Raw genomic sequence first — 19,309 nt, 5'->3', positions numbered from 1 at the left:
CAGTGCCGTGGCAAACTAGATCTGAGGTAATTTCAGCAGTGCATTGTGGAATAAGCAGTTGGGTCTCTAAGTACTGGAAAATTTTGAGCTTGCTAGTCTGCCGTGTCGGAGCCGAGGATCGGCTCTGAACCCATCAGTGAAGAATGAATGGCGAGATTGAACAACTTCACATAATATGTTTATTGTACAAATCACTCAGGAATTACTGCTGACATTATCATATATTTGAGATATGTTTCTTCTTACTGACATAAATATTGGCAAATGACAATGCTCATTTATACATGCATATAAATAGATAGATAGATAGATAGACAGATATATATATATATATATATATATATATATATATATATATATATATATATAATTTTTTTTTTTTGCACAGCTCAACAATTATCTTTGTTAATACTGCAGCAGCTATGAGATGTGTTCCTGGTGGCTGACTCTGCCTGATGCTAATAGAACACAGTCAATACATGGCTAAGTAAGGGTTGAGGCCTTTGGCAGACATCAGTTTTAATATCTGCATATGCTTAGGAATTCAGGTTTTCAGTTACGTTGTAATTGCTTGTGCTGTCCTTTACTTCTCAGCCAGAGCCATAGCATATTGTGCACGGCTACATCTGTCAACGACACCCACGGCAGCTGGTTGTTTCTCAGACTCATTATCTATATCTGCTTCCCCTAGTGACCATGCCTGTGGTCCTGGAAACTATTGTCCTGGGCTGGATTTCCTTGTTGAAGCTTTTTCCTCAGATTTATATTATACAACAAGGTACAGACTGTGAAGATTTTGGCAGAGATGGCTGGGTAATACTGCAGGATACCTCCTGATATGTCTAAACACTGGAATCTTGATTTGAGCAAGCCAAATATATGTTCTATAATATTCTTAGTTTGAGCATGGGCATCATTGTATCCTTGCTCAACAGAGTTGTGTGGAGTTCTCATGTGTGTCATGAGCCAATGGTCCAGTGCATAACCGGCTGGATATACATACATACTAGATGCCCGTTTTGAAAATTAGCCCTAGCAAATCTTGTTTTTTAGGTCATAGTTGTGCCATATGTGTGATTCATGGAAACTGCCAGGGTCTCCTCCATGGGTCTATATTATCTTATCAAAAAACCTAGTTATGGAACACCTGTTCACTGACCAATAAACAGGGAACTGTCACGTCTTTGAACGTCCACTTCAGCAATTTTTTTCATAGGGGAAAAAAATCCCTTGGCCATCATAGCGAATTTGCGCTTTTCCCAACTGTACTCCGATCTCGGAGTTGGTATATTTAATTAGCGGGGGTGTGGGGGGCACAGCCCCCCATATTGGTAGTTGTGGGGGTGGCTAAGCCCCCACTTTGAAGGGTTTGAAATATTGTTTAATTTTTGGTTGGTCAAGTTATTCCCCCCCAGGAAAAAATTTGCTGAAGTGGCTGTTCGAAGGCGTGACAGCTCACTGTCTATTGGTCGGCGAACAGGTGTTCACTGACAAGGTTTTTTGATAAGGTAATATAGACCCTTCCTGCACACATATTGTAATGTATCTCTTGAGCATTACAGACAATCTGTCAGTTGATAGAGTGGCATTTTTTCTTACTGATGTATGTCTTTCCTTGTTCGCTGGTTGGGGCTTTTATTACTATGTGTGCACTGTCTATGGCATGCAAAACCTAAAGGAAGTGTGCTATAGCATAAAATTATTGCATGGTTGTTGCTCTATTCCTCTGGTTTGCTTGAAAAATGGATATGATTGCTTGCATGTTGTGGCATTGCATTTAGAAACTGATGGAAGATTCTAAAAACTGAGGCCTGTGACATTCCTAATATATCCCCTGTGGGTCTCTGGAAAGTACCTTTAGCTAGTACACATAATGCTACACTTACCTTTGTTTCTACTGGTTCCCCAGAGTCTCAAGTGAGAGCAGGGGTTCCATATTTTCCCTGTTGTATCCCTGCCAATCCTGTATTGCTCTGCAATTTCTTTATCATGCAGTCCATAATAAATCAGGTGGGGTCTGAACACCCTTTACCTTCTATGCCAAGGTCTGGCAGCAGCACCTTGAAAAAAAACTTGTTGCACATACAGGTTAATGAAGGCAGTAGCAGTCCCTAATATTTTTTCTAAATATCTTCATGGCTGTATTCTAAAGAGTAATGGATTTCAGGGCAAAAGGGAGTATTAATTGCACACAATCACGTTATCCATTCTTGAATATATTTGCATGTTGGATTGCTTAATTAACATGTGCAGCAGCTACTTATGCTTTCAGTAGCATATGGTGCCACTTACCTTTGTTTTGAGGGTGGGCATGATATGCAAGACTGCTTGCTGAATATGAAATAACAAGCTATCAAGAATGAGGCACTAAGTGCGGGTATTCATGAATCCAGGCCTATGTTTTATGCCAGCACATGCTTTTGGTTTCAGCCTGTGAAAATCAAGGGATCTAGTTAGGCTCTGGCTATCTAAAACAGCCACACAAACTTTATTTTAAAAATAACAGTAATTATGAGAGAACACAACTCAGAGGTTTTCAGTTCTACAACACTAAAAGTTCAGTTTATATGCATATAAATGTGTTAGTCACCATACATTTTTTTTTAAAAAACAGTTTCAATGGTTGTCGTGTAAGATAAAACAAATGGTTTTAAGACATGTAGTTGTGTCTGTTCAAATATATTAGACAACTAATTTTAAACTTAATAATGTAATATAATATGTACTTGCGGGGAGGGGAATTTAGCAGTGGTGAGATCTTGTTTTGTGCCTTTTAATCTTCTCCTACAAGTTTCAGTCCTTGGGATCCTTGAGACGACAAAAATAATTCATGGTCATTGGATACATGCATGAAAACAACAAAGAATGGCTATGGGAATGTGACACATTGCAAAAAATAATAAAAAACACAACTATTTGATGGTATCTCCTTTAAGAAAATTCTAGTTTTTAAATGTGCATTGAGAATTTAAAACTTAAAAACAGCTAATCCCCCTAAAAATATTCTTCAGATATCTACCAGTCTGTCAGTGATAGACAGAGAAAAAATATGACTGTTTTCTTCAATCTCCAAACCATCCTAGTACAAGAAGATAATGGTTATGAAATGCTTGAGTTCCACATTCTGAGTATAGTCTGCAAAGTAAAATGACACTGAAAATAAAGAAGATCTCCTTTTTGGTGTAATGGAGAATCTAGTCATTAATTAATCAGAACAAATAATTAAATCATTCATAAAAGTATCCTACATCAAAGCTTACAATATCTTGTATGGGGTATATGTGTAACACTAAAGAAAATATACTTGTAATGAATTTGACATTGTGCTTTGCAAAGCTTCCTTAACTAATCCTATTTTGTTAAGATGACAGGGACCAGGACATTAGTTGTTTTAGTTTTTTCGTATATTTTCTAATGCTTCTGGTAATGTACATTCTGATGCATAAATATATTGATGGGTATCATACTCCCACTGTATTTGTCATGTATAATTCTGAGCTGTATGCTTAAATCTTATTACAGACATTTGCCAGTGGTTTAGTTTTGTACAAAGTGGCTTTCATTATCAGTGGAAGTTGTATCATCTAGGCAGCTACCAGAATTTCACAAAACAAGTCGACACATTTCAAAGAGGGAGTGCCTAGGTCAGACTCACCCTAAAAATGTGCACAGAGCACTGGTGTAGCTTCCTCAACCTGATTTTGCATGACAAACACTTTACCGTACTTTTTTGCATCATTAAGTTATCATAAAGAAGACTATGCAGAATCCTAAGGCTGTTCATAAGTATATTTGGTACCGAAGGATCTTAGTAAAGATCAGTGACTGAATCTGAAGACATGTCAATGTACCTGAGATGGTTGGCTCACTCATGAAAGCTGCTAAGTTGTCATCTGATCTCAACTTTGTTGTGGGTTGTGTAAGATAACAACATAATGTCTAACCATAAACAGGAAATCCAAACATATAGTGAGTGAACCCTGTGAATTCAGAGCAGACGTTTGTGTGTGATGGATACAAAGTCTTCTTCTTAAAGAGCCTCTCCTAGAGAACAGGAAAAAATCAAGGATGTGGAACAATTTCAAAGTCTTTGTAGATGAGTCAGTAGTAAGCAGATTTGTCCATATTATGGTCAGTGATTGTCAGCCTAGTAACACAATGGCCCACCAGAGGACACAAGGAATGAGGGGGTCTATCAAACTAAACAAAAAAGGCTCTTCATGTTATGCTATGTGTAAGCAACCTTATTTTACTGAAAAGTTCTGCAAGGCCAGAAAGGCATAAGCTGATGCATTTAAAGAAGGGAATGCCTGTCTGTGTTTGAGTTTGATAAGGCCTTGGCAAATGACCTTTGAATTGCATACTACAAGCTCTATCAAATGATCGTTTAATCCACAAGGGTAGGATTTAAATCTACCCAAATTGTCCTCAGATATGTTTAGCTCAACTATATTCTTGGTAGGGGGATTGAACACTTACATGAACTTTTGATCCCAAGTGCATGCCTTCCTTTGAGGGGGCACTGACAGAAGAAGTAGGTAGTGCGACTGAATTTGTTCCTTTTCATGAGGTCACTGTAGCAATTAAACAACTCTATGCTGTAAAGCGGGTGTGAGTAGAAAGTATCCTGTCAAATGTAGTCAGGCTGATATATATTGTTTGAGTGTCACAGTTATCAAATGTAATCCATGCTGTGTGGACTCTGGGAACAGTACCGCTAGACTGTCAAGTTTTTCTGGTGATCACAATTGTCATCAAGCATCTCTAATCTTGCAAATTTCTGTTGTTGTTGTTGTGTTGATCATATTTTCAGTAAGTGGAAATGTATTCTATTTTTAGAGTAAAAATTTTTTTTTGGCGTGAAAACTTACACCACTGTGTGAATAAGGAGACTCTTGTCCGATAGCTGTTCCAGTGATTACAGAGAAAAATGTGATTTTTAAATAGGCCATTGATCTGTAGATTATCTCTTGTCCTTGCACAGATATGTTTACGGTCACAACAGCTCTGCAATGCTGTCTTACATTTGCTCTTTGGGTCTACATCTGATATACGACTAAGTACTTCAGAATGTTTTGTGCTATTATTTAAATATTGCCAGGTTACAGATACCTGTGCACCATGCTGCATGCCACTCCATGCCTATATTAGCTGAGTGAGTGCTATGTCCATTTTATTATGACAAAGTCAAATACATTAAAGATAAAAGTAGGACTCTGTCAGTTGTTTGTCTTCCTTTCACTTCTTTTCTTGATCTCCATGTCACAACTGTTTGATCTTATACCAGCCCAGGAAAGGAAGGGGAGAAGAAATGAAGGGTGGTCAAAGCCACACAATGGCTTTGCTATGCAGGAAGGGAAGCATGGGGAGGGGTGAGTGCTGGCTGCTGCAAAAGACCAAGGGACCAACCACATAATTTCTTAAATAGTATCTGATTTCACAACTGTACAGGAAAAAATGGTCTCAGGCTCAATGCCACATTTTGTGCCACAAATTGCACTTGAATTCATTTTGCACATACTGACCTAGATAAATGAAGTGTTACATTGATAACTGTCATATTTGATCTGTTTATAGGATCATCAAAAAATGGGAAATACAAAGTGACTACTGAGTCATTTCACCATTTATAACCTTGTCAACACAAACCCTCATGCTGTACTCACCATCTCAAGAAGGTCAAAGCAAGACATGTGTACATTTATGAGTGCATGTCCAGCTGTCCAAGTTTAATTTGAAAGCTGCTAGTGTGTCACTTTGTTTACCTTGCAGGGAAGCTTGCTATGAAGGTGTAGGTTAATGCATTTGTCTCTCAAGTGCAGTTTATTTATGTGCTGGTGGAGATGTTAATTATTCCTAATTTTCTCCTGCACCATGTAGAATGATCCAGTCCAGGCATTAAAATACTTAGACATAAATACAACTGAGGCATTCTAGCATTTTCTTTAACTAGTAAGCTTAATGCTTTTTTATTTGTTCTTTGTATCTATTTTATTCACACTGACTGATGGAAATCAGCACTCCCATGACAGACCTTCTTATTTGTACTTCATTAATTTGAGATTCAGTAGTGACAGACCATCATCCCAGCAGTGATTAAGGATTATTTTAAATGGCTTAAGTCCAATTTCCTAGAAGCTGACCTGTATATTCACTTGTGTGAGAGTGTGATATGGCCACCTCCTCCAAAGCATCATGCATGCACCCACATATACCCCACCCCCAGCAGGTTATTGTATATCCCAGACAGGCGGAACCAAGTGCATGTCACCAAACAATGCATACAGCAGTCTCATTGTACTTCAGGACTCAATGCTACAACAGTTTTAACTGCATCTCTTCCCAATGTATGGATTAAGGTAACACTAGTTAGTTAGGGCAACCACCATGGAGTGTTCCCTTAGTGCCCAAGCCACTGTTCAGACTGGGTTGTACCACCATAGGTAAGGCTTCATCACTGTATGCTGAAGACTGACAAGTCAAATGTTTCTTTGAACTATACAGACATACGCATTCATGACGATATCAGGTTCCTTGGTTTTCCGACACAGTACCATGTTTGTGCAGTCAATTATTATATGCCAGAAAAAGTATAGCCAAACTTCCCTAAGTTTGATACTTAAAATATTTTGTGCATAATGATGACAGCTGTAGCACCCAAAGACCAACGGCAATCTGTCCTCTTATTTAGTGCCAGCAGAAGTATGAGGGGAAGCAATACTTACCAGATTGATTTTATCAGAATAAGAAACAGTTTAAATCACAGAGGTTGCGACATTTCCTTCATCCAGTCTAGGTAGCTAAGAAAAGCATTTGGATTCATGACAGGCTTCAAATGAGATCAGTGTGTGAGGAAGCGAATGGCAAACAAGAATGTACCATGGCTAATAATAAGAAAATAATTTTCATCTTTCATGGAGACAATGTTTCAGGAAATCAGGAATGCTGAACTATCTCATAAAACATAGGAGGGAAGGAAAGAAGGAAAGAATGAAAGAAAGAACGAGTAAGAAAAAGAAAAGTGAAGAAAATAAAAAAAATCCATATATTAGAATAATGGTCAGCATGAAATAGGAAACACAGAATTAATAATGATCCTAGCAGGTCTTAACTCCATATTAAATGCAGGGCATCTAAACATGTATTTTATTATCGTGTTATTATCATCAGTATATAAAGAGAATTATTGTGTGAACCACAGCTTCAAAAAGTACAAAAACTTCAAATGCCAAAATAACATTTGTTGTTACTTACCTTAGCAGAGGATAAATGATGGGGGTATAACTGTCAACCAAGTTTTGAACCAGTTCAGACTATTTTGTGATGAAAACCTTTTTTGTTTTACTGTTCCAAACCTATAATTAAAAGAAGATACTATATATGTAACTAAAACAACATTAATATATCCAGTAATAATTATACTTCACAATACTTTTTGAACTATATTCATTCAGCCATTGCCTTTTAATTATTGTTAGAAAAATGTGTATATGAATACATGAGAAATGCTAGTTTAAAAGCAAAGTAGTATATAATGCATTTTATTCTATTAATCATATAGTAGTAAAATTAATTCATGTCTAAATGTGAAGTAGTTTTGAAACTACAGTGTGGCTTGAAGCAAAAGCTGATCCCTGACAGAATACTAGCTTAGCAAGTTTTAATGTTTATGCTTTTCACAAGTGATTATCTGCTGGGTCAAGAAATTAAATGTGTGAAATAATGAAATATTCTGCTCTTTCCTGTCGGAATGAGATGGCCTTGTATATGTGTTACTTAGATATCATGCAGCTGTGTGAGAAAGTGTAACAGAACAAAGACATGCATTAAAAGACTGAAGCTGCTATTGTATTCGAACTGATATGAAACCTTGAATAAATAACTTTACAGAAAGACATTATGACTGACCAGCTGGATAGCAAGGCCGTATTGTATCTAAAGGAAAAGTTTTTTTAAATGTACAGCATCAGCAAACTTAATGAATGAAGAATTGTAAGCTAAAGTGATGTAGATGCCCTGTGACATATCACGTCAGAAAGGTGGGCATAGCTAAATGTTAAACCTATATAAAATTGTGTGCTTCCTGTTTCATGTCAGACAAAATTCTGTACTTGTATGGTTTTTTGCCTCCTGGTGTACACTAGTAAACTTTTGAATCTGAACCTCCTGTGTATTGAATTCTGAATTTTATTTAACAGTTTGGTCCTTCGGACCGGAATTCCCTTGGTAAGCTGCAGATCAGAGCGTATCGGTGGTCGAATACTGCGCAGGTGAAGTTACCAAAATGGTTCTTCTTGACTGAATTGTCATGTGTAAAGAGGCTGGCCACTTTCTGATCTGTGGCCGAAGAGCGGAATTTGAATGATTTTCAATACCGGAGGCTCAGGAAGGAAGAATTTGCCTTTTTTTCTGTTTTAGATCAGGGACTAGGTCACAGTATATTGTTGTCAAGATTTGTTTTGCAGATCAGGGACAAAAGGAAGTACTGTATATTTGGTCATAGATCAGGGTAACAGAATAAGGTAGGCAGTTATTCTAGATAAACTGTAAACAGGAACAAAGAGATTGATATCACGTGATAAAAAGGTTACGTAACATTTTCTTTGACATGGGTAATCAGTGCACTAAAACCTCGCGAGATCCGCCCCTAACCGAAGACGCAAAGTACATGCAATTACAACGTTCTGATAATGTTAAGTATTATACAAAATGGGTTAATAAATATGAATTTGATGGTAAACTAGATAAACCTTCACTAGTTAAACTCCTTAAACAGCTTAAATCTGATGCAGGAGGTCAGGCAAAAAAGCAATGCCAACTAGGCATTCCTCAAGCACACAGGTGGATTGAGGAAGCAAATCGTAGAGAACAGAAGCTTAAAAATTCAAAAACATTATTTTTAGACAAAGAGGATAATAACTTGGTAATAGCAACAGCTCCTCCTCCTCCTCCCTTACCCCCTCCCTTACCCTTTTCAGGATATGAAGCGAGTGGACAGGCTGGTCCGCCTCCGCGTTATCCTGAAGTTTTAACAAAACCACAATTATTTGTTAGAGATCCTATTGAGACTAGGGCGCGAACACGTAAAACACATAGGGACACAGAATCATACCAAATAGAGAGAAATCTACAGGATGAGAGTGAGGAAGAAATATGCCCACTTATAGAAGTTCCAAATCCTCAGGCAGGACAGGAAGGGCAAGACCCAACACTCTTAGTATATAGACCATGGACACCGGAAGACATCCGGAAGGCTACTGAGGGAATCCCCCATCCGAAAGTTAATTTTACAAACTTTTTAGAAGATTTACAAGGCATGAGGTTACGTTACCACTTGAATGGGGAAGAAGTAGAAAAAGTAGTAAGACAAATTATAGGTCCAGATTGGCACATGATTTGTGGCACCTGGAATCCTCGTAAGGCAGAACTTAGGCCACTCCCACATAGTGACGCAGCATTAGACAACAGAGTGAAAGGTGTGACAGACCGAATCTCTGAGAAATGGAAACCTAGAGCAGACTGGACTTGCATTAATCAATGCATACAACAGGAAAATGAACAATAGATGGATATTTTGCTAGATTATTAGAATGTTTTAATAATCATAGTGGTATGTCGGTTCCTAAGAACCAAACAAATGATTCCCCGTATGAACAACAATTAAAAAATGCATTTTTGAAGGGTTGCATTGCACCTATTAGTAGCTTCATTACGAAGCATATGATAGATCATCGAACAGGGAGGCTACAAGCCTTACTCGAATACGCTAGACATGCTGAGAGACATTTTAATAGTAAAAAGAAAAGGAAGGTGCAAGTCTTCACTGCTGAAGACGGAGCTGAAGTATTTGTATTACAGTCAGGTAAAAAGGGCAAGAAGAATGCCCAGGGAAACAAACAGTCTGATAAACGATCAGAAGATTTTGAAGAGAGGAAAAAGAGAGGTGAATGCTTCAAATGCGGAAAAAAAAGGCATCTAGCAAGGGATTGTAGGCAAAACAAAAAGGTAATTACAGAAGATAAAGGAGATGAGGCCTGACTATATGATAGTGAGGATACGTCAAGTGAAAGTCAGAAATCATCAGGAAAAGGTAAGAAACAAAAAGCAAATGTAAATGTGATAGAAGGAGTAGAGGAAGTGCAAATAGATATGGAGGGTGAAGAAAGTGAAATTTTGGACTTAGCATTATTGAGCTTAGAGCTCTACTTAGCGGATACGAAATCGGAAGTTACACTTCTGGTGGAGGGAAGGGAAGTCAAATTCCTGTGTGACTCAGGAGCGTCACGGACTTTGATACACCCCTCCAAGTTACCAGAACATTCCAAATCACCTGATTATATACTAGTAAAAGCCGCAAATGGACAGCTATACAGGGAACCACTTTCCCATGATATAGCAATAACTGACCCTGTTTCAGTTATGACCCAGAGAAGTAAAATAGTTGTGTCTGCAAAATGTCCAGTAAACCTATTGGGCAGGGACCTTATGCAGATATTTGGCATAGCAGTAGTTCCAACTGTACAAGGTATGGAGGCACAGAGACAAGTGGATACCTTTGTAGTGCGAACGAAGGGTGAAACTTTTTACTGGTACAGCCAGGACCTAGTCACGACTGGTCCAGGGGCAGTAACCAAGGAACTGATGAATATAGCCATCAGTAAAGCCCCCTCCCTTGACACTGATCGACATCATTTGTTACACTGTACTCTATACTACTGTACTATACCAGGACCTGATAGAGAGTATGAGCAAGAACTGTTTAGAAATCGTGCAACTAGACTGGTTTTGAGTACTTTGTACTGGGATGCTGAGGGGAACAGTGTAGTTAGCTGTTCATTGCCTCAAGAATTCCTTGCATTGTATAGATCAAATTGGTTGCCACATGTCAGCTTGACAAAGAACAAAAGTGTTAAATGGGCAGATTTAGGAGAAAAAGTAACAAGATGGGAGAAACATACTGATTTAGAACTGTCAGGACAAGGGATACAAAAACAAAAACTGAATTGGTTGACACAGACACATCCAGCTGTACACTTGCAATCTAGCGAGGACAGCTGATTAGCATTTTTATTAGAAGAAGAAGAAAAGACCTTATGTGAAATTCCAACAACTCTCTGGTCAACAGGCAAGTCAGATGTAGGACTTATTCGAACAGCAGGACCAGTTACAATAACCCCAAAGTCAGCTTTCTGACCACAGAAAAGACAATACCCTTTGAGAAAGGATGCAGAAATAGGCATTAAGCCTATAATAGCAGCATTACTCAAAGAAGGAGTACTGGTAGAATCTCCTGATTCACCATGTAATACACCCCTATTTCCTGTTAAAAAAGCAAACGGGGAATGGCGGATGGTACAAGATTTACAAGCTGTAAACAATGCAGTAATACCTAGAGCACCCACGGTGCCAGAACCACATACTTTGTTAAATGATTTAGAACTGCAACAGAAGTATTTCTCTGTGGTAGATATTAGCAATGCTTTCTTTTCAATACCTATACATCCTGATAGTCAATATTGGTTTGCATTTACATTTCAGGGTAAAAGGTATACATATACTCAACTACCACAGGGATATTGTGAGAGGCCAACAATTTTTGCACAAGAAATGGCTAGCAACCTGGCAGGATTTACCCCACCGGGAGGTAGTCAAATTCTAATTTATGTAGATGACATCTTGCTAGCAGCCCCCACCCAACAGTGCAGGGAGGATACAGTAGCATTATTGAAATTTTTAGCAACACAAGGACACAAAGTAAACAAAAGTAAGTTACAACTTTGGAGAAAACAAGTTAGATACCTAGGATATGTAATATCCAATGAAGGTAGAATACTAGATGAGGAAAGAAAAACAGCGATTTTGCAAGCACCCAAACCAACAACCAAGAAAGAAATTATGTCTTTCTTAGGTACAACTAATTTTTGTCGGAGCTGGATACCAAATTATGCTTTGGAATCTGCTCCACTGACTGATTTGATATATAAGACACCAATGGCAGCACAAGATATTTTACAATGGACAACTGAAGTAGAAACGGCTTTCTGCAGGTTGAAGCAGTTGATAGCTTCTTCATTAGTTTTAGGACTTCCAAATTATCACAAACGGTTCTTTCAGACCGTAGATTGTAAGCAAGGATATATGACGTCAGTATTGATGCAACAACATGGGGACAAGCAACGCCCCATAGCCTACTATTCATCACAGTTAGACCCAGTGGCGCGATCTTTGCCTCACTGTGTACAAGCAGTAGTTGCAGTCGCAATGGCAGTACAGGCTTCGGCCTCAGTGGTGTTATTCCACCCTCTCACATTGAGAGTGCCTCATGCAGTTGCAATAACTTTACTGCAAGAGAAAGTGGCATACCTTTCTCCTGCTAGACATCTTTCATGTATGATTATACTGCTGAGCCAACCTCATATGACAATTGAACGATGTACGACATTGAATCCATCAACATTACTACCAACTCCTGCGGAGGGCACACCACACAGCTGCCTGCAGGAGATTGAACAGTTAGCTTTACCTAGACAAGATCTTACAGATATGCCCTTGGATAATGCCGAGGTGACATATTACTTGGACGGCTCATGCAGAAGGGGTCCTACAGGGAAGAATCTGGTAGGGTATGCAGTAGTTACAGACACTGAAATTTTAGAAGCTCAATCCTTACCACACAACTTATCTGCACAAGCAGCTGAATTGATAGCTTTGACGAGAGCATGTACTTTACAAAAAACAAGTGTGTAAACATATATACTGACAGTCAGTATGCTTTTTCTACAGTACATGTATTTGCACAACAATGGAAAAATAGAGGAATAATAACATCCAGTGGAAAACCTATTAATCATGCGCAATTTATTTTGGAGTTATTAGAATCTATTCAGTTACCTACCAAGATAGCTATTTGTAAATGTGTAGCTCATACAAAACAGCGGGATAAGATTTCGAAAGGCAATGCACGAGCTGATGCAGCTGCAAAGCAAGCAGCCTCAGACTCAGAAACTTTACTTTTAAATGAGGAATTACAACCCTCTGAGATTTTAGATTTAGACATGTTAAAAACAATGCAAATGCTTACTACAAAAGCAGAAAAACAAAAATGGGTAAAACGAGGTGCAATTCTTGAGAATGGACTGTACATTTCCAAAGAAAGAAAACCGATATTGCCATCTAATTTATTTAGATATGCAGCTTTGTTGAGCCATGGGCAGTGCCATGTCTCAACAGGGGGGATGGTACAGTTAGTAAATCGAATATTCCAAACATACGGATACACAAATTACACAAAAAAATTTTGTGCAGCTTGTCATACTTGTAACAAGCATCATGCACAAGGAGCATTTAAAACCAAGCAAGGAAGTTTTCCTATACCACCATACCCGTTCCATACTATCTGTATGGATTTCATAGAATTGAATAAATGTGAAGGGAAGAAGTTTTGTTTAGTTATTGTAGACATGTTTTCTAAATGGGTAGAAGCTTTTCCAACCAAAACCCCGGATGCAGCAACAGTGGCAAAAGCCCTGATAAAAGAAGTATTCCCTAGATTTGGCATTCGGAGAGGATTTATAGTGACAATGGCACACATTTTGTGAATCAGACGATTCACCAGCTTGGGAGATTTTTTGGTATTTCCTTGAAGAACCATTGTGCTTACCACCCACAGTCAGCAGGACTGGTGGAAAGGTACAATGGTACCCTAAAGAACAAGTTAAGGAAGCTAGTAGAAGAGACCCAAAAGAATTGGATATACTGTCTGCCTTTAGCACTGCTGAGTATGAGAACGGTTCCAAATGCAAAGGGTTTGACTCCCTTTGAAATGATTTTTGGGAGAGCATATTATGTGCCTCAGTGGAAAGCTCTCATGCCTGCAGAGCAGGAGGCTGACAGTTCATTAGCTAGTTATATGAAAAAACTGTTAACAAATGAATCTGTTTTGCAGTTTAACTCTTTTTCAGATAAGGAACAGACCAGACCGGTGGAAGCAGTCTTGGCTCCTGGGACATACGTCTGGCTGAAAGTGACAAAAAGGAAGAACTGGGCAAGTCCAAAGTGAGAGGGACCATACCAGGTTCTGTTGGCAACGCCTACTGCAGTTAGAGTGGCCGAGAGGACGTCCTGGGTTCATTTAACGCATTGTAAACTGGTAAAGAACTTTCAACTTGATAAAAACTTTGAGACTGATACACAACCAGACCGAGATGGCCAAAAACAAAGCAAATAGAAGTTTAGATCAACCCCAGAGATGTTGCATAATCATTTTGTTGTGTGTACATTTATTAACTGTAATTGTGACAATTTTCCTCTTGCTGTGGTTTATCCTACACACAACCACACAAGTGAAAGTGGGAAGGCGTGATGAAACGTCTATAGACTGGCATCCAAATTTTAACACATACCTGGCCATGAAACGTGTGTATGCAGAGACTATGAACATTTCAAATTGCTGGGTTTGTACAGCTATACCAACAGCATATGGTGGACTGGTAATGTCCGCTGTCCCTTAGGGGATAAATGAGACTTGGGAGAATTTACTTTTTGACACAGGAACTGTGAAATCACAGGACAAAATAGCTTTATTTTTACCTGTCACACAAAAAGGAGTTGTACGTTTCTATAAAAATGACACTCTCCAGGTGGGCTGGAGCAATTGCAATATAACCATATCTTACCGATGTTATATTAAGAATAGTAATGGCAATACTTTTTGCAATACTAATTATGACTCGTCTTTAAACTCATTGAAAACAACTATGAGTGACATTCAAAAAAATCCAGTTTTGTTTAAACAATTGTCAGTTATAGATCAAAAAATGTTTCATGCAGGGCAGATGCGTATTAGTACTAAAGTAGAAAACTGTTATTTTATTTGTGGGAAAAAGGCATATAAATGGTTACCTGAGAATTGGTCCGGCAGTTGTTTTTTTGGGTTACTTGGTTCCGGCAATAGGACATACTGCAGAATTACCTTTGGGTAAGATACGAAATGTAAGAGAAACAGCTCGAAAATCCGAAGGTCCAGTTAAGAAACCTGTGAATCCAGTTGGGAAGATCGAAGCTGGTTGGAAAGACCATAATTCAGTAAAAGACAAAAGTGAATTGACTCATATGGAATTGAGTGACAGTGTTATATCCTGGGCAGGAATACTCCCAGCTTATGGAGCAGTCAAATCGATCTGGGAGCTGAGGAAGTTGTCGAAACTTCTCGAAGTAATGAGTAATGCAACTTTTTCCGCCCTAGAATTGGTGACTGATGAACTGAATGCAATAAGAACTGTTGTGCTACAAAATCGGATGGCTCTTGACTTCACCCTAGCGGCGAGAGGTGGTACGTGCGCGCTTATCAAAGAAGAATGCTGTGCTTCTATTCCTGACAATCGTCACGAGATAATAAAAGGTAATTCAGCAAGTATCAGCCATGACTGAACCAGGCCCAAACCCACTGACGGACTTTTTCCAGAATCTATTTGGGGGGTGGGGTTCCATCCTAATGAACATTCTAATTGCCATTTGTGTGGGTATACTCCTAATAGGAGCATGTGTTTGCTGTGGAATTCCCTGCATGAAAAGATTAATCAAAGATTTTGTTGATGTATCTGTTACTGAAACTTTCTACCAAGATATTGAAATTGAAAGATTGATTTCAGATGACGCTTTTTCTGAAGTATAGATTAAATGACTCACCTAGCTGAATATCCTGAGTGGAAAAGGCTAGGAGATGAAATGACACTATGCATACTTCAAAATAGAATACAAAGTATTAATAGGGGGAAAATGTTAGAAACATGTGTATTTGAATACATGAGAAATGCTAGTTTAAAGCAAAGTAGTATATAATGCATTTTATTCTATTAATCATATAGTAGTAAAATTAATTCATGTCTAAATGTGAAGTAGTTTTGAAACTGCAGTGTGGCTTCAAGCAAAAGCTGATCCCTGACCCTGACAGAATGCTAGCTTAGCAAGTTTTAATGTTTATGCTTTTCACAAGTGATTATCTGCTGGGTCAGGAAATTAAATGTGTGAAATAATGAAATCTTCTGCTCTTTCCTGTCGGAATGAGATGGCCTTGTATATGTGTTACTTAGATATCACGCAGCTGTGTGAGAAAGTGTAACAGAACAAAGACATGCATTAAAAGACTGAAGCTGCTATTCTATTCGAACTGATATGAAACCTTGAATAAATAACTTTACAGAAAGACATTATGACTGGCCAGCTGGATAGCAAGGCCGTATTGTATCTAAAGGAAAAGTTTTTTTAAATGTACAGCATCAACAAACTTAATGAATGAAGAATTGTAAGCTAAAGTGATGTAGATGCCCTGTGACATATCACGTCAGAAAGGTGGGCATAGCTAAATGTTAAACCTATATAAAATTGTGTGCTTCCTGTTTCATGTCAGACAAAATTCTGTACTTGTATGGTTTTTTGCCTCCTGGTGTACACTAGTAAACTTTTGAATCTGAACCTCCTGTGTATTGAATTCTGAATTTTATTTAACAATTATGAAGAAAATACTCCTTCATTTGAAAAATGTGAAAAGTGTTGAACATATATATAAATGCAGCAGGTAAGTTATGTGGCCAAAAATGGCTGAAAAAACAATCTGGACCAAATGAAATTAGTGAGGAACAGGAATATATGAAGTTTTTAATATGTGCAGACCTTCTCATGCTTTTGTTCAGGACTGGATGCTGCTTCTTTGGTTAATATAATCTCTATCTTTATTCCATGTTGGGGACATTGGTGGTGAAAGATGAAAGGCCCTTAACTCCTTTACTGCTGATTATTTTGAAGAATGCTACATCTACAATGACATCTGTTCTTGGTTACATTGCTTCAGGCATATAAATGACTATGTCTTTAATTTGGTTTCACATAATTGCTCAATATTTTCAGAGAACGATCTGGAAAAATTACATACAAAACCACACTTAGATAATGATTCTTGCTTTAAAGGCAATGGAGTAGCAACATTTTACATTTTAAGGGAAAATATTGTTTTGATATTATTTTTATTCATTCATACAGAAAAAATAAAAATATCCCATATACAAAAAATGCATATGTATTTTAGTTATGAAATCCCAACATTACTATACATTTACATTTTGATAGGACCCAAGATACATTCATAGATTGTGGAAAAAGCACTGATCCAAAAAAGTAGAGATGGAAGAAGGAAAGAAAGAAATAAAGAAAAAGAAAGAAAGAAAAAGAAAGAAGGAAAGAAAGAAAGAAATCCAAAAAAAGTAGAGAAGGAAGAAGGAAAGAAAAAAAGAAAGAAAGAAAGAAAGAAAAAGAAAGAAAGAAAGGAAGGAAGGAAGGAAGAAAGAAAAAGAAAGAAGGAAAGAAAGAAATAAAGAAAGAAAGAAAGAAAGAAAGAAAGAAAGAAAGAAAGAAAGAAAAAGAAAGAGAATGAAAGAAAGAAAGGAAGGAAGGAAGAAAGAAAGAAGGAAAGAAAGAAAGAAAGAAAAAGAAAGAAAGAAAAAGGAAAAGAAAGAAAGTAAATGAAAAAGGAAAGAGGGAAAGAAATAGAAAGAAAGAAAGAGAAAGAAAGAAGGAAAGAAAAAAAAAAAGAAAGAAAGAAAGAAAGGAAGGAAGAAAGACAGAATGAAAGAAAGAAAGGAAGGAATAAAGAAAAAGGAAAGAAAGAAAGAAAAAGAAAAAAAGAATGAAAGAAAGAAAGAAAGAAAGAAAAGAGAAAGGAAGAAAGAAAAAGAAAGAAAGAAAGAAAAATGAAGAAAGAAAGAAAGAAAGAAAGAAATGAAGAAAGAGAGAAAGAAAGAAAAAGAAAGAAACGAAGGAAGGAAGGAAGGAAGGAAGGAAGGAAGGAAGCAAGAAAAGAAAAAGAAAGAAAAGAAAAGAAAAAAAAAAAAAAAAAAAAAAAAAAAGAAAAAAAAAAAAAAAAAAAAAAGGGGGGGGGGGGGGGGAGGGGGGGGGGGGGGGAGGGGGGGGGGGTGGGGGTGGGGGGGGGGGGGGGGGGGGGGGGGGGGGGGGGGGGGGGGGGGGGGGGGGGTGGGGGGGGGGGGGGGGGGGGGGGGGGGGGGGGGGGGGGGGGGGGGGGGGGGGGGGGGGGGGGGGGGGTGGGGGGGGGGGGGGGGAGGGGGGGGGGGGGGGGGGGGGGGGGGGGGGGGGGGGGGGGGGGGGGGGGGGGGGGCTTTTGGGGGTATCTTTTTTTTGTAAGAAAAAAAAAAGAAATTGTGGCAATGTTTGACCTTTGCATTTTCAAAGGTTGGTTTATAAATGTTAACCATTTGGTGCTTTTTTAATGCCCAGACCTTATATCCCCGACATTATCTTTAGGGGGGAACTCCTTTAGATTTAAAAAATTTTATTTAAAATAGGGGTTTTCCTTTCTTTTTTGGAAAAATTGGTTCTAATAATCCATTAGAAATGCTGAAAAACTGGAATTTTAACAGAATTTAATTTTTTGTGTTTATTTTGTCAAAAAGGATGCGCAATATTATTTTAAATTCAACAGTTAAGGGGGCTTACCTTTACCCCTGATGAGTCTCACCCTTCATACATTTTTTGTACATGCCTTCAAATAAACCCCCTATGAAGTACATTTGCCATTTTCACATGAATTTAAAAAAACCCCAAAAGACTGGCTTTGCTTGAGAAACCCTACTAAAATAGTTTTTTTTTTCTAACCCCAATTCCCTTCAAAACTAGATTAGGAATCAAATTATAACTTTACAGGAGGCAAAACTTGATGTAGCATGATCAAGAGGGGTGAGAGGAGGAATAAAGAAAAGGGAAAAAGAAGGGGGGTCGTGGGAAGGAAGGGAAGGAAGAAGAAGGGAAAGAAAAGAGAAAAGGAGAAAAGGAAAAAAAAAAAAAGGAGGAAGGGAAAAGGGAAGAGAGAAAAAGAAAAAAATTTTTTTGAAAAAGAAAGGAGGGGGGGAAGGAAAAGAGAGAGGGAAAAGGAAAAGAATAAATAGAAAGTAAGAAGAAAAAAGAGGGAGAGAGAAAGAGAGGAGGAGGGCAGTAAAAAGAAATAAGAAAAAGGAAGAGAAAAGAAAGAGAAAAGGAAGAAAAGAGAAAGAAGAAAAAGAAAAAAAAGAGAAAGATGAAGAAGGGGAGAAGATGGAGGAGAGGAAAAGGGAAACGGGGAAGAGGGAAAAGGGAAAGGGAAAGGAAAGGGTCCTCCCAAATTAAGTTTTTCCCACCAATTTTCCCCCCAAGCTTGATTTTCCCCCCCCAAACAAAAAAAATTTTAAAATTTTTATTTTATTAACCCCAACTCCTTCAAAAAAAAAAGCCAATTAAACCCAATAATACTAATCAAGGAAAAAAC

The 19,309-nt window shown here is 38.1% G+C and overlaps 1 protein-coding gene across 7 annotated transcripts in view; it reads right to left on the bottom strand.

Annotated features, from left to right (window-relative positions):
* The window catches only part of CNTN5 (contactin 5), a 5,719,910-nt gene that overhangs the window by 3,972,378 nt on the left and 1,728,223 nt on the right, over nucleotides 1-19,309 (bottom strand). For 6 of the 7 annotated variants that reach the window (XM_044072706.1, XM_044072701.1, XM_044072707.1 and 3 more), the window contains one exon: nucleotides 7,255-7,355. The exons of the other annotated variant lie outside the window; for it this stretch is intronic. The gene's annotated coding sequence lies outside the window, so the exon portion shown is untranslated. The remainder of the gene's footprint in view (nucleotides 1-7,254; nucleotides 7,356-19,309) is intronic. 7 annotated transcript variants of the gene reach the window in all.

Source organism: Protopterus annectens, chromosome 5.part0 (assembly GCF_019279795.1).
Source record: "Protopterus annectens isolate FY-2018-M chromosome 5.part0, PAN1.0, whole genome shotgun sequence".
In the NCBI taxonomy this organism is placed as follows: domain Eukaryota; kingdom Metazoa; phylum Chordata; order Ceratodontiformes; family Protopteridae; genus Protopterus; species Protopterus annectens.
The sequence above is the reverse complement of the archived record's forward strand: the minus strand, read 5'-3'. Positions and strand labels throughout refer to the sequence as shown.